General features: G+C 42.9%; 1 protein-coding gene across 11 annotated transcripts in view; it reads right to left on the bottom strand.

The window, feature by feature from the left end:
- The window catches only part of SBNO2 (strawberry notch homolog 2), a 109,889-nt gene that overhangs the window by 96,986 nt on the left and 1,703 nt on the right, over positions 1-11,200 (bottom strand). For 8 of the 11 annotated variants that reach the window (XM_089535758.1, XM_089535769.1, XM_089535763.1 and 5 more), the window contains exons 2-5: positions 5,623-5,703; positions 4,645-4,723; positions 3,633-3,722; positions 2,928-3,021 (exon numbers count right to left, since the gene is read on the bottom strand). The gene's annotated coding sequence lies outside the window, so the exon portion shown is untranslated. Of the gene's footprint in view, positions 1-2,927; positions 3,022-3,632; positions 3,723-4,644; positions 4,910-5,622; positions 5,704-11,200 lie in introns of those variants that run through there. The other 3 variants (XM_089535764.1, XM_089535762.1, XM_089535761.1) reach the window with 3 other exon arrangements.

Genomic DNA, 11,200 nt, shown 5'->3' with positions numbered 1-11,200 from the left:
ATCAGCACGGAGAAATGTAAGGTACTGCACTTAGGGCGGAAAAATGAAATGAACAGATATAGGATTATGGGGGACACCTGGCTGAACAAGACTGCATGTGAATCCAAGTAGACCACAAGCTGAACATGAGTCAACAGTGCAATGCAGCAGCTAAAAAGGCCAATGCAATTTTAGGCTGCATCAATAAAAGTATAGTGTCTAGATCAAGGGAAGTAATAGTCCCACTCTATTTTGCTCTAGTCAGGCCCCACTTGGAATATTGTGTCCAGTTCTGGGCACCACAATTCAAAAAGGACATTGAGAAACTGGAGCCATGTGTCCAAAGGAGGGCGACTAAAATGGTGAAGGGTCTGGAAACCATGAAGCCCTATGAGGAAGGACTTAGGGAGATGGGGATGTTTAGCCTGGAGAAGAGAAGGTTGAGAGGTGATATGATAGCCCTGTTTAAATATTTGAAGGGATGTCATATTGAGGAGGGAACAAGCTTGTTTTCTGCTGCTCCAGAGAATAGGACCCAGAGCAATGGATTCAAGCTTCAGGAAAAGAGATTCCACTTCAACATTAGGAGGATCTTCCTGACAGTAAGGGCTGTTCGACAGAGGAACACACTCCTTCCTCGGAGTGTAGTGGAGTTTCTTTCCTTGGAGGTCTTTAAACAGAGGCTGGATGGCCATCTGTCAATGGGGATGCTTTGAATGAGAGTTCCTGCATGACAGAATGGAATTGGACTGGATGGCCCTTGCGGTCTCTTCCAACTCTATGATTCTATGATGTAAGCAGAGCAGTGGAGTAGGGGGTCTCAAAGATATCCATAGGGTCGCCATAGGTTGAGATCAACCAAGAGCAGTAAACAACAACAACAATAGGTGCATGATGTGATAGGGATCCCAGTTTGATGCCACTTTTACATGCCGTGGCTCAATGCTATGGCATTCTGGAAACTGTCACTTGTTGTGGGCCGAGAGCGGAGCTCTGAGGGAATGTGACTTGTGGTTGAGAGAGTGTGGCTAGCCCAAGCTCACCCAGTGAGTTTCAAGGCTAAGGCTGCATCTTCATGACAGGAGTAATCCGGTTTGACACCACTTCCACTGCCTTGACGCAATGCTATAAAGTCTAAGAAAGTATAGGTTTTGTGAGACATTCTCTGGTCAGAGAGCTCTGGTGCCACAACTACAAATCCCAGGATTCCACAGCATTGAGTTGTGGCAGGTAAAGCGGTGTCGAAGTGCGTTAATTCTCCAGTGCAGATTAGATCTATGGGATAAAAGGAATAAAAAAGTTTCCTGTCCCAAACAGGGGACTTGCGGTAACTCTTTATCCTAGTGCCAAATAAAGGTTCTCAGGCCCAGAGAGGGGATCAAAAAGGGCTGGCAGCCAGTTCAATTGGATCCCGGACGTGTAGAGAAGGAGTAGTGCAAAGTTTCCCTTTTTTTGGTCTCTATATTCCTGACGTCAGGAAGAGGGCGGAAGTGAGGCTTGAAGCTCAAAGGGTAGAGCCCATGAGTTATGGAAGGTCATGGCACCAAAAACAAGGAGTCCAAAGTCAACTGGCACAGCTGCACATACTGATAAGGCATACATTGAGACTAAGGTCCAAAACACATTGCAGAAATAATCCATTCTGAAACCACTTTAACTCCCCTAGCTCAGTGCTAGGGAATCCTGTGAACTGTGATTTTGTGTGACATTTAATAATAATTTGTTTTATTTATATACCGCTATTCCAAAGATCATAGCGGTGAACAGCAAGTAAGCTAATTAGCATTTAGCCTGTTCTGTCAGAGATAGCTCTGGTGCTACAAGAAACTAGACTTCCCAGGATTTCTTAGCACTGAGCCAGGGCAGTTAAAGCGGTCTCCAACTGGATTATTATTTCTGCAGTGTGTTTTGGAACTTAAGTCCCAAAGGTGTTGCAAGGTCCCTCTGCCGACTGAATTTCCAGGCTAACATGGCTGTGTCTTTGCATGCATAAATTATTGTTCTATTTGACCACGACTGAGGTGGGAGCGAGCTTGTTTTCTGCTGTTCCGGAGATCGGGACCCAGAGCAATGGATTCAAACTCCAGGAAAAGAGATTCCACTTCAACAATAGGGGGAAAATTCCTGGCAGTAAGGGCTGTTCAGCAGTGGAAGACACTGCCTTGGAGAGTGGTGGAGTCTCCTTCTTTGGAGGTTTTTAAACAGAGGCTGGATAGCTATTTGGGGTGCTTTGATTGTGAGTCCCTGAATGGCAGAATGGATTTTATGGGGTTGGACTGGATGGCCCTTGTGGTCTCTTCCAACTCTAGGATTCAACGTCATGAAACTTAGTGGGTAACCTTGGGCTAGTCCTATTAGCCTGACCTACTTCACAGGGTAGAGCCAGCATGGCATAGTGGTTTAAGTGATGGCCTACAATTCTGGAATCCAGGGTTCAATTCCCAGCTTGGCCATAAAGTCAACTGGGTAACCTTGGGTGGATCACACGCTCTCAGCCTCAGGGGAAGGCAATCGCAAACCTCTGGACAAATCTTGGCAAGAAACCCCATGATAGGGGTTAGGGTCTTAGGGTCACCATAAGCTTGGAATGACTTGAAGGCACACAACAACAATAAACCTCACAGCGTAGTTGTAAGGACAAAGTAAAGATTAGAAGAGTCAGGTAGGACTGTGTTTGCTGGATGAAATATGGGTTATCAATTTACATAAGGACATAAAAAGAGCCAGGTTGAATCAGACCACACAATTGCCTATGGAAAGCCTCCCACAGAGCATGACTACAGCCAATAACTCTCCCACACATGTTCCCCAGCAACCAATATACAGAACCATCCAGCCCCAACTACTGGGGATAGTAAGTTTATCCAGTTTAAAGTTGGCAGCTGTGCTGGGTTCTACTGTTATGAAAGAGAAATAAAACATATACAAAGAATAAATACATCAGTTACCTTTGTTTCCTTCTGTCCAGAACACAGGGCAGGAAAGTGAGGATTTTTGTAAAAAGCAGACAACAGCTGCAAGACTTCAAGTTCAGGTGAGCATCTGCTAGTAACTTTTGCCATCTTGACATACTCAAGTGTAGCTTCGTCACACTCAGATCCGAGTTTTCATTTGTGAAACGCTGGAGGATTTCAGTAAAATCCCCCCCCCCCCCAAAGTAAAGTGAAATGTCATTGCTTTCACTGTAGACAAATGACATTTCATGGAGGTAAAATTGAATGGAAATCTTTCTACATATGCACAGTAGAACTGTGGAACTCTCTACCACAAGAGGCAATGATGGTTGCCAACATGGATGGCTTAATAAATGGATTAGAAAATGTATGAGGATAAGGATGTTGATCATCACAATGGCTGCAAGGAACCCACATATTCAGAGATCCTACACTACAGAAGGCATTCTTCTAGTCCTTTTATTGAAGAGCTATCCAGTTCCTATCCAGTTTTGAGTGTTGGATCAGGACTTGGGAAATCCAGACTCCAATCCCCACACTGACAAGAATCCCAGAAAGTGACCTTAGGCCATTCTCGTTCTCCCTGCCTGAGCTACCTGAGCACTATATTGAGCTAAATGGAAGGATATAAACTGAACCAATCATAAAAGCAGAAGAACAGACACTACCCTAGGCAACAACAGCAGGCACACAACTTACCTGTGGGGTATTCATACTGCAAAATTACATAATCAAAGTTTCATGCCCCTTTGCCATGGCTCCATCCTAGGCCATCCTGGGATTTGTAATCTGTGGAGGGAGTGAAAATTATTTGTGAGAGAGCTCTTACTCCCAACTCCTGAACTGCAATACTGGAGCTCTCTAGCAGAAAATACTAAGTTCCTACCCAAACTACAAATCATTCCATAGGATGAAGCCATAGCAAACTGGAATCAAACAATTATGATTGTACTGCATAGTGTGGAGTTATACACAGACACCTAGTTAAAGACTTCCCCTGCTAGGTGGGAGAAGTGTTTTTATTTAAGTTATAGGCCTGTTACAGACTGCCAAAATAAAGCTGCTTTGGGTCTCTTTGGAGGTATGCTATTTAAATGATGCATGGGTCCTAAGAGTCCGGAGGTCGCGCCAAAGCCACACTCCATTCCTAAGCACTGGAGTGCAGCTTTGGTGCAGCTTCCGGATTCTTCGGATGCATGCATCATTTAAACAGCATACCTCCAAAGAGACCCCAAGCAGCTTTATTTTGGCAGTCTGTAACAGGCCATAGTCATGATTTCTAAATCTGCAACTTGTTATGTTAGACCGTTGTGTTGTAGTGGTTTGGGTGTTAGACTAGGACTCTAGAGACCAGGCTTCAAATCCCCAGTCAGCCATGGAAACCCACTGGGTGACCTTGGTGAAGTCACACTGTCTCAGCCTCAGAGAAAAGCAATGAACCTCTCTGAATAACTCTTGCCAAGTGATACATTTACTTTTGGCCTTTTCAGTCCTATGTTGTTGTGTAACAGAGGGGCTTACCTTTGCCTTCCTATGAAGCTGAGAGAGTGTGACTTGCCCAAGATCACTAAGTGAGTTTCCATGGCGGAGTGGGAATTTGAACCTTGGTTTCTAGAGTCATAGTCTGATGCTCAAACCACAACAACATACTTTCTTATACTAAATACATTTAAATATAATAAAGAATACATAGAGAAGTATCTAGGCCTACCTCAAGAAAGCTATCAGTCTCCAATCGTGTCTTCTCTCCAAATAACCTGTTTGGTTTGGGAGTTTCAGTATCTGCAGCACTGCAAAGACAGACTAGGCCCATGAATAAAACAGCAGGATTGTCTCCTAACAGCTGAAACTGGAAACCGTGTACATCAGTAGTAGGTGAGTTTCAGTTTCATTCGGAGCCATGTCAGGAGGGAAAGGCCTTCCCCCAAAGGGATGGCAAAGTACTATCACTTGGAAGAATTTTGCAGCAAAAGAAAACTCACCACTGTGCAAACATCGTAACAATAGATGGAAGGTTTTGCATCACACAGATCTGTTCCTCTAAGTGACACAGCAAGGCAAATGCTGGCTGGCACAGCAATGGAAGTCACTATTCCTCTTTCACTTTTATAGTGACAGTGCTGGTCCTTTACTAAACAGTGGAGATCAAGCAAGAGTTCTCTGTGACTCCCAAAGCTTGCTTCCCTCATATTTCAGCACCAGTTGATCCTGGACCTCAGCTCCACCATTTTCTGTCTCTCTACTCAAAGCTTGGAAGTAATTGGTTGCAAAGTTATTGCTAATTATATTAAAACAATAAAATAAAGTGCACAACTATTTTTGCAGCATAACTGCAAGTGGACTATAGTAGTGCTTCTTAATCTGTCTGCTGTGGGAGAGTGCCAAAAACCTTTCCAAAATGTGTAAGGAACTGATCCACATGTACACACACAGTCTGCCATTCTACCACTTGTAAGCAGTGCTGGAGGTGAAATTGGTGAGCTAGCTAACACAGAAAGGAATGACCTATAACAGTGCTTTTTCAGCTGCCTGATGTAAGAGTCTTGCATGGGTCTCCCTCCCCATGTGTCATATTTGTGCCCATTGACTAGAACTGTTTCTGTCTTTCCTGGAAACTTGCTGTGAATTGGCAGCCAATCGCTTGCAGACTGGCACTGGTCTAAGGACCACTGTGTTGAGTAGCACTGACCTCTAGTACCAACATGTCTCTTTTCGTCGTGATGTTGATAGAAGAAGTTCTCTTTCCTCCTTTCTCTGTGGGAGGCGGAACCTAAACAACAAACACCACGTGGTATCAGTGTCACATATTCAGGGGTAGCTGTGTTGGCCATGCAGCAAAGCACAACGAAATCCAAAGTTAACAAAAAGTTTAATACTTTTATTGGCCAACCAAAACACACAAAATACAGCATGCAGGTTTTCAAAGCTCCATTGGCTTCTGCATCAGGCAGAAGATGCTTTAAAAATCATACAGGAGAAGAACAATGTTAGAGTCACAGGACCACATTTTATATTGAATGTTATTTCTGTTGTTCTGGAGGGGTCTCAATGCAGGCAAAGGTCACTTTCCTTCTTGGCCATGTGGGGACCAGGGAGAAAGGCAATAAAAAATAGCTAATAAAATTTCAGACCCATTACCAACAAAAAACAATTCTCTCAAGATTCAGACTGCTCCTGTTAGTTATTTGTGGCCAGAAAAAAAGACCCAGCTTTTCAACAGCTTCTCTACCTGGTCACCTGGAAGAAAAGCTTTACTCAGCATAGGTGAACATTGCAAGTGGCTATATTCAGAAGTCCAGCCTGAACTGCTGGCGTTCCTTACTCAAGGACTGATGCAATATGGAGCTTCTTTATTCTTTCTCTCTCCATTTGCACAAAATCTGACACCCATTATGAGGACTGCTGAACTCCTATGCAAAGCTAGGAGAATTAAATCCTTCCTCTCCATATATTTTATATGCTTGCACTTGTCCTCATGCAGCTGAGGATGCTGAATGCAGTGATGAATATTCTAAACCCTCTCTTCTGTAGGACCAAACCAGACGGCTATCAAAATGCTGTAACCGTATGATGTGGGTACAGTATTCCTCTGGTTGTCCTTCTCGTTCCCTGTATTTGTTGTTATGTACCTTCAAATCAATTCTGTCTTATGACAACCCAATCATAGGGTTTTCTTGCTAAGATTTATTCAGAGGAGGTTTGCCTTCCTCTGAGGCTGAAACAGCATAACATGCCCAGGGTCACCTAGAAGGTTTCCATAGCTGTGCAAGGATTCAGACCCTGGTCTCTTCATAGAATCAAAGTGTCAGAAGGGATCACAAGAGTCACCTAGTACATATTGGCTCTTGATGATGTTGCTACATGCCTTCAAGTTGACTTCAACTTCTGGCGACCCTATCATGGGCTTTTCTTGGCCAGATTCATTCAGAGGAGGTTTGCCATGGCCTTCCCCTAGGGCTAAAATAGTACAACTTAACTAGGGTTTCCTTGTGGATTTTTATGGCCAAGTAGCCATTTGACCTCTGATATCACTCTGAGGGATATGACCTCTGAGTCCTTGTCAACTATACCACATGGGCTCTTTCCCTGTGTAACTCCAAGACCTCAAGTTGAATATATGTGACTGAGAATAGAAGGGAAAGTTTAAGGAGAAACAAAGTGGATGAAAGGAAGGAATGAAAAGTACACAGTTACTACTGAAGCTTGGTACTGTGCCCTCCTTCTTTTTGCAGAGACAGCTGCCTGCCAGGATTATATTATATCTCATTTTTGCAGGGGCTCATCATGTCCTCTTGCAAGCGAGACAGACAGCCTGGCTCTCAAGAGGGAGAAGGAAGGGGAGGGGGGATTCAACCACCCACAACTGATGCAAACCATGCATCTTTTACCGCAGTTTGCCCGCCCTGCCTCCTTGCTGCTCTGGTGGTACTGTGTGTTGGGGGGAGCATGCCTGATTGATCGAGACCTTCCCGCTTCTGGGAACTGGCTTCTCTTGAAAGGTAGAACTTCCCAGTAGGTGGATGCGCTCTGTTTTCCAGAAGACTCCCGAACAGAGGCCAAAAATGGATCGGAGAAGTCACACCAAAGTGCTGCCTTTGCAGGGTGGAAGAAAAATTAAAAGAGTGTGTTTCCCGCACTAGAATGTGGGGAGTCCTTGATGTATTTGGGGGGAAGTCTATGATGATGGTGATGATGATGATGATTACTACTACTCCTATTCACCTTATCTCCAATACTGGGACACAAGGCAGCTTAAAATTTGAATGAATACAATATGGTTAAATACGTACACAAAAAGTCAACACTGAAATCGAATCAAACTATCAACAGTGCTAACATAACTTAAATTACACTTTTAAAGGATAAAATGCAGTACACTTTAAAATTATACAGTAAACTCCTAAAAGCACTTTCCTTTAAAACTTTCTGCCTGAAAAGCCTGTTGGACTAAAAAAAAAAACAGTCTATTGTCCTATGGAAGGACAATATGAAAGGGGCCCTTCTAGTCTTCCTGGGTTGAAAGATGCTTTTTCACATTTGGTCTTCATTACAGGTACCATACAATCCAATTGTCCCGATTTGGCATGGACAGTCGCAGTTAATCCTCTGCTGTCCCACTTTTTCAGCTGCTTTTAAAACATCCCAGTTTCTCTGTCCTCCTCCCATTTTTTCACTTTGTCCACAGCTTTCTTCCACTGCTGCAAGCAGAGTTCAAAGTACAAAAGCACTCTGAATTGTGCTCCCAAGACTCCTTGGGCCCTGAAAACCCTTTATTCTCCACCTTTAGTGATTGCCCTTGTGGTGTAGTTTTTTAGTGCTGGACTAGGGCACTGAGAGATCAGGGCTCAAATCTTCACTTAGTCATGGAACCAGTTCGATGATTTTGGGCAAGTCCCACTCTCTCAGCTTGGAGAAGAGTAATGAGAAACCTCCTTTGAACAAACCTTGTCAAGAAAACCCTAGGACAATATTGTCATAATTTGGCATTTACTTGAAGATGCAACTGCAAAGCCCATTTTAAACTGAAATCACTCAGAGGGGCTTAAATATGCTGTCCCTCACATACCTAAAGATAGTAAAAAAGGTAGTGGGATTTTCAGTACTGTGTTTAGGAGGAAACAAAAAGGTACAATTTTTGTAGTGAAATTTCTGCATTGCATTTGCTTCTACAGTGAGTCCTTATTATCCGCTGGGGTTTGGTTCAAGGAACTCCCATGGATAACAAAATCCGTGGATGCTCAAGTCCCATTAAATACAATGGCATAGCAAAATGGTGTCCCTTATATAAAATGGCAAAAGCAGGGTTTGCTATTTGGAATGTATACTTTCAAAAATATTGTCAATCCATGGATGCTTGAATCCATGGATAAAAAAATCCGTGGATAAGAAGGACCAACTGTATTTTGGTTTTGGTTTTTTACTTAGGGGTTAAAGTTCCAAATGTTGCAGGAATACTGAGCAAGTACATCAGAAGATTCTTACAATCAAGTCCTGCATTAGCATCTCATAGGATGCATGGAACTTTTGGGATAGTGTCAAATTTAATATATTATTTGCATTCCTGTTAAAATATATACTATACATGCTCAACTATAAGTCAATCTCATGTATAAGTCAAGGGCAGGTTTTGGGGCCCAAATTATGGATTCTGAGATGACCTGTGGATAAGTCGGGGGTAAAACGTAAGGGCATATAACAAAGGATCTAAAGGATGAAACAAAGGAAAATGATGCCAAATAACCTACAAAATTCCAGTTGGGAAAACTGTTTGTGCTCACACTAAAGGCTTGATGAATTAGAGAATAGAAGGGGGTCAGTGCTTCCAAGACAGATTGTACTCTTGGCTTTCACCTGGGGATGGTTCCTTTCTTTTATAAGAGTTAAAGTACAGTACTTACATTGACCTATGCATAAGTCAACTTAGTTTTTTGGGGCCAATTTTTTATATACAGTATATTGAGACTTAAAGTGCATTTGTATTTGCAATACCCTACTATAGTTGGCCCCATAGAACCCAGGAAAAAAAGGATACAATACCAACCCACTCTAAACTACCCAGATGTGATTTCTGTTTCCCAGAATGTCACTTGTGGGTCTGTGTGAAGGTGACATTATAGTCTGGAAGACCCCAAAATGGCCATCTGATTCATGGAGCAATCCCACTTTCCAGGCCAGTGCAGGTGAACAACAGCCCTGTAACAGGGGTCAGATAAACATCCCTCTGCAGGATAAGACAACTGATATCAAGTGTTACAAATTGACAAGGGATGCTTCCAAGAACCCAGCTAAGGATGTTTTTGCCTTGTATACAGTTTCTCTTTGGGATGGCAGAAACATGATCCAAGTGACCTCCTTGCATAGCAGCTGTAACCTTGGCTTGTATCACTGGCCAAAGGGCATCTCAGGTTATGGTCAGTGAAACCACCAAGCCAGGTTGAGAGCTTCAGGCATCCCTGGGTGTTGAGAAAGGCAACTTTGAACTACATAAAGCAGGGGTGGGAGAAACTGGTAGGCCTAGGGGCCAGTTAGAGTTGCCATTGAGGATCATGGTTTCCAGGCCAAAACTTGAGCCCTAGAGATAGCCCCTGATTATGTCTTTAAGTGTTATGCATTAAGTACCATCCACAATTGTTCATAGCTTGTCATTTAAACACATACATAAACATTGGACATAAACATCTTAGCTAAAAGGTCTGTTCCAGATCAACGTGAAATTAAAGTATGTTATTCCTTCTTGCTGATTTAGAGTGGTGTCATAAGCGACATTTAATCTAGCCTGTTTGCTTCTAACTGGAAGGTAGCTACAAAGCACAGCAGAGTGTGAGCCCTGGCACCACAAGGAAGAAAGGAGGCAGCTTGTGCCTTCTTCAAGTCTTTCCCAATTTATGGCAACCCTAAGGCAAACCTATCACAGGGTTTTCTAAGGACGAGCATATGTGATTTGCCCAAAGTAGCCCAGTGGGTTTCCATGGCCAAGAAGGGAATCAGACCCTCGTCTCCAGAGTAATTGTCCAGTGCTCAAACCACTATGTCACACACACTGGATCTGGGAAGCAACCCAAATTAAAAGAGAAAAGATCACCTGGAGAGTCTTTGCAAGTTTCAGCAACCAATAATTATATCTGGAAAATTGTAGCAAACTGGTAGTCTCTTAGTTAAATTGGAGGGGAGAAAATGTGTTGTGAATGTAGCCAGCTGGATTAATCCACAACAAAAAGAAAGGATTTTAGCAGTTTACCATTCTGCCAGGGACAGGTGTTTTGTAATGCCAAAGGGTCTTAGTAGCCTATTCAAGGCTAAGGCAACACAAAAAGACTTCCCATTACCACAGCAGTTTAATGTTGCTGTGGGAAATCCATGGATCCATTACCATACCTTTTGTGAAGATTGCAGCTAAGGTCAGAGGGAACAGGGGTTGAAAAGGTGGCGATGAAGCCATGATTTCAACTGATCGTCTTAGTGTTCTGATCTTTCATGATCAGGCTCCATTACACACCTGAAAAAAGAGAAAACAGCAGCAAGCATATTAGAGAATTAATGTATAGGTTAAAGGCATATTAGACAATAGATCTACAGTATTTAATCAATATTTTAGCTAAGGAATAATTGTCCCCTCTGAGAATCTGATGAAAGCTAGGGAACCACTTGCCAGAAAAATATACATAAAGATACATGCAAAATTTTACAAATGTTTTTGTTTCCATAGTAGATAGATTGCATGCCTTTCCCCCCCTAGCATAGCAAATTGATTTTGGGGTGAAATGGAA

Source organism: Sceloporus occidentalis, unplaced genomic scaffold (assembly GCF_023333645.1).
Source record: "Sceloporus occidentalis isolate IW3139 unplaced genomic scaffold, rSceOcc1.0.p SCAF_8, whole genome shotgun sequence".
Lineage (NCBI taxonomy): Eukaryota > Metazoa > Chordata > Lepidosauria > Squamata > Phrynosomatidae > Sceloporus > Sceloporus occidentalis.
Note: the sequence above shows the minus strand (reverse complement) of the source record. Positions and strands in the feature narration are given on the sequence as shown.